The sequence below is a fragment of the Microcebus murinus genome, chromosome 10, assembly GCF_040939455.1.
Source record: "Microcebus murinus isolate Inina chromosome 10, M.murinus_Inina_mat1.0, whole genome shotgun sequence".
Taxonomy (NCBI): Eukaryota; Metazoa; Chordata; class Mammalia; order Primates; family Cheirogaleidae; genus Microcebus; species Microcebus murinus.
In genome coordinates this window covers 1817230-1822025 of record NC_134113.1, presented here as the reverse complement: position 1 = coordinate 1822025, position 4796 = coordinate 1817230, and positions in this window count along the sequence as shown.

The window sequence follows — 4796 nt, the reverse complement described above, 5'->3', positions numbered from 1 at the left end:
GTTTCTTGTTGTCTTGGGGTTTTTCTGGAAGAGCAAAAAGCAGATAAGTAGTTACATGCTCATGTCAGCACAGCAAGGTCAGACTGGTGGGTCAAGGTCTCCCTGGCGTGACTCATGAGGTTTGCCTTTGTAGACCTCAGGGCTGACTGAGCACGAAATGAGTGCTTTTCCCTTGGGGGGGCGGGCAGAGCCCCGTAGCCCTCGTGGGCTCCATCACAACTACCAGCTCTGCCTTTGTAGCTCCAAAGCAGCTGCAGATAGACGAGCAGGAGGGCCGTGTGTCAATAAAACTTTATTTACAAAACAGGCAGAGAGGGCCAGACTCAGCTCACAGGCCACCGTTTGCTGACCCTTGCTCTAAAGTGTCCTTGGGGCTTACCCGTGGAGGTTGTGAGATAAGGTCACATGTCGCTGTCGATTTCTGAAGAGGAAATGAAGGGCAGACAGATCGCTGGCGGGCGTCAATGCAAGTAGCAATGTATCTGTCTCAGGGAGCACGAGACAGAAGTGAGACCTCCAGGAAGGGCAGCTTGTGCGGTGGACACGCTGTCTTCAGCTCTTTGTGGCCGGGTGGCCTTCATGATTATTAATGACGCCAGGACAGCCCTTGTTGCGGAGACACCGGCCTGGGGCTGGAGCCAGGGACGACAGAGCGCCCGGGCACTTCAGCTGGAGTGGATACTAGAGCGAGTGAAAAGAATGAAAATTTATCTTCCTCTTATTTCCCAGCCTGTCTGGGATTCGAAAGCTTTCTGGTGCGGAGCCCCTGATTCATGGCTGGGCTATTCTTTCCTGGAGTTCCCTAAATATTTTGTAGCCAGCTTTGACTTGGAAATGCAGCATTTGAAATATCTTTACTTGACCGAGAGGCCCCAAGTGACATTCAAATAATGATTATCGCATATTTTGCATCTCGTTGAAAGAGTATTGGAATAACATCGCTCGCGCAGGTCTGGCCAAGGAAGGTGATTTAGGGGCGAGGCTCCTGCTTGGAACAGACCGCGGCGGGGCCTGCCTCCGCCTCCCTGCAAACGCCCGAGCGGGCCTCGTCTTTGCTGCGCGGCTCTTCTGTCTGGAGGGAGCCTTATTTCTGCTTGAGGCACGCTCAGGGCGTCTGCTGCTGCTGGATTGATGAAGTGGAGAGAAGGGGCCTCCTTGTGCCTGGAGCCACGTGCCCTCAGCGTCCCCCTCTGCTCCGAGGGGGGGGACCAGGGAGCGCCGACGTCAGCTCGGCCCTAAATGTCGCCCATGTGGCAGGGAGGCAAGCGTTCGGCTGCGCAGGCCCAAGCCCCGTGCACCGCTGTCGGGATCTTCCTTCACGGTGTCATCCCTCCATCCACCCGTGCATTCAGTGCTGCTCCCAGCGGCCACACTGCCAGGCCCCCGGTGCCGGAGCCCCGACCTCCTCCCGGAGCTGCTGCCCTTGCTAGGGGAGACACACGGGACACAAAGAGACGGATGACTCCATGCGAAAGCGAAGGGTTTGCACACACCGGGCCCTGAGCCTCTGTGGCCGGAGTCTCTGGGACGCAGAAGGACAGGTGAGTGCAGGGGTGTGGGGCGTGCAGAGCAGGACCAGGCAGGGCCATGGGGGTCAGAAATGCATTCGTGAATAGGACAACCAGGGCCTTCCTGGAAGGTGGCATTGGAGCCCAAACCAGAATGTGGGAGGGGGAAGGAAGGCTGGCAGCCTCCAGTGATGGAGCCAGTGCAAAGGCCCTGGGGCAGGCTGGGCACAGAAGTCTGAGGGAGTGCGGGAGCTGGGTGCCATCCATGGAGGCAGCAAGGATGGGAACAGAGAGGTCGCAGGCTCAGGGAGCAATGCCCCTGAGAGAGAGACGGAGGTTGGGGCTGGCAAGCGCGAGACCTGCTGTGCAGAGGAGCCCGCCACTAGGACAGCGTCCGAAGAAGCGAGTTCCGCCCACACACCGCGCCCTGTGCTCTGGGCAGACTGAGCCGAGTTTCCGGAATATTCTCCCAGCCAGAGCCCAGGGCCAGCCCTCTGCTCGACCAGCTCCTGGCGCTTCCAGAGGGAAGAGGAGCCGCAGCACGGATGAGCTTGTTGGCAGTGGGCGTCCGCCGGACGCTGAGCACAGCGCCAGGCACTGGCCAGGCCTCACCGAGTCCCTGATGATTGCCCACGGGGTGCCCTGAGATGTCCCAACGCCCTGCAAGAGCTGGGTCCCTCAGTCTTGGCACAATCCTGCAAGGAAGGGAAATTATCCCATCTGCAAAGCCGGAAACTGAGGCACAAGGAAGCAAAGTCCCTTGCCCCGGTGACCAGGTGGAGGATCTGAACAGAGGCTGCCAAGGCCCGGTGCTCTTGACAGCTAGCGGTTGGTGCTCCAGTGGAAGCGCTGGGGTGGGCAGGGGGTGCCCACATCCGGCAGCTGCAGGGGAGCCCCTGGCCTCTGGGGGAGGGGACCATGCAGCGTCCACAGCGGCGGGTGGGGGGCAGGGCAATTTGAAGCAGGTGGCTGTTGCAAAGCCCGTCACTTCCCCGTCCTCGCCCCTCCCTGCCAGCCCCTGCAGTGACAGCTTTTTATCCCGAGACCTGCAGGGAGCGGGTCGATAGCGCCGGGAACAAAGGCGCCTACTGACGGGCAGGTGGATTTCTGCAAATCTGTAACCAAAACACAGGCTCTGGAAGCCGGGTTCCTGCAGGAAGCCAGGCTCCATGCGAAAGCGAAGGGTTTGCTCACACGGGGCCCTGAGCCTCTGTGGCCGGAGTCTCCGGGACGCTAGAATCTGGAAGATGTCACCTTCTAAGCCACTGGCCCCAGGGGGCAGTCCCAGGACCAGAAACATCAGCAAGGCCCAGGAGTGGCGTAGAAGCGCACATTCTCCAGCCCCCAGCCGGGGACCCCACCCACCTCCCCACCCCCAGGGGAGATCGGGGAACTAAGGGAAACGGAGAACGCTGAAATACAGAGCCCCACAGCAGAGACGGCCTCGCTGGTCTGGGGGCACTGGGTTTCTCATCCTTCCAGCAAGACGAGCACAACCTGCTGGGCTCCGTGGACACCGGGCGGGGACCCACGTGCAGCGCCAAGTGATAGAGGAAACGCGACCCCCGTCCCCGCGCGGAGGGCTCCTGGCACCGAGTGGACACAGCGAGCCCCAAACAGAGCGCGCAGCAGGTCCGTGCGCCCGCACTCGCGGGCTAACCTGGAGACGGGAACGCGCGCCATGTAGCCCCAGGCCACCAGCGCGTGACAACGCAGCTGTCTGAGACCTTGGGGTGTTGATTTCCAGCACCCTGTGGCACTTCAAACCCTGCGCGGTCTTCCTGGCGGCATGCGCGGGCGGGAGGAACACAGCGCGGGAGGGCGGATGCACACGCGGCCAGACCTCAGGTGCGGTGAGGCCTTGCGTGGCCCAGCGCCGGGCTTGGCGCGTCAACCTGTCCTGCGCACGGAGGGGAGGGGCGGGTAGCCGTGGGGCCCCGACAGCCCTGCGACCCCCTTCACCTCCCGCCCGGGATCCCTCTGGCCGCCAAGTCTCGGTCAAGGCCCCTTCCCTCACCCCAATCTCAGTCGCGCCCCTCCCGGAGCGAGGCGGGGATCTGGGGGGGAGAAGCTGGGAGGAGGAGACTGGACTGCCTGGCCGGTCAGCGCAGCCCGGCGGGGGCGTTGGCCGCACGGCAGAAGGACAAACAAGAGCAGCAGGCCCAGACCCACGAGCGCGCAACGCATCGGATTCACAGGAACGGAAACACAAGGTGATTCCGCGTAATGGCTGTGGCCAGAGCCCCGGGCGGTTCCTTCTAGGGTACTAAACTGACACGCGGCGAGGTCCGCCGTGCCTCTGACTTGCAGGTGCCTGTCGGGGGAGGGGTGCGTGCGGCGCCGGTCAAGGGCGCGGAGGTTTCCAGGTAACGAGCGCGCGCAGGGAGAGCCCGGAGGGCCAGCGCGACGCTGGTCTGCATTTCCAATGTCCCCACGGAGCCCGCGCGCCAGGGATGAGCTAATCCGTGTCGGAAATGGGGTGGGGGCAACAGCCCCCGTTGTTCCCCGAGTGAGCAGGCTGCATTTTTTAAAAAATTTAATTAAGGCCCGAGATCAGGTTTGCGTAATTAAATTGACTCCCCGAGCCGGGGTGATGGACGGGCTCGCGGGCGCCCCGGCGGGAGGCGCGTCCTCCAGCGGCTTCCCAGGAGACCCTCGGGTTGAGAGTCTGCCATGCGCCGCAGAGGTGAAAAATGCGCTAACGACGGGCATTGTTTGGCTTTGTTTTGGTTTCAGTCTCTGAAGAATATCCTCTTGCGAGCACAAGGAGACGAGAGAGAAGCGTGGACGGTTTCCACGGTCTCACGACACAGCCGCGCAGCCACTAGCTGCCCGACCACGCTGCCCACGCCGCGTGGCCCCGGGCGATTGTCACCTGGAAGGCGGCACCAGCCTGGCTGATGAAAAGCCAGACATCTCCCAGAGACCCCAAACGGGCTAGAAAAGTGGGTCGTTTGCGTGAGAAGTCCTCTGTCAGCAAACCGCAGAGGCTGAGCAGGGAGAGCGGAAGGGTGGGGGCCTGTGGTCGGGATGGTGATTCGCTCCGGGAGGTAAAGGGGGAGGTGGCCTCCCTCACGCTGCAGATGAGAACTAGGAGGCCCACAGCCGGTTTCCTTAGAAGAATAAGACCACAGGCAAGTTCTAGGGGAAAAGAGGAGGAATCCGGGAAGGAAGGAGGGTCCAAGCGGCGGAGGAGGGAGGAGGGGACGCAGCAGGTGGGCACAGGCCTGCATCCGCAGAGGGGCCCAGCAGGAGCCCGCCCAGGGCATCGGGACCTGGAAAAGCCGC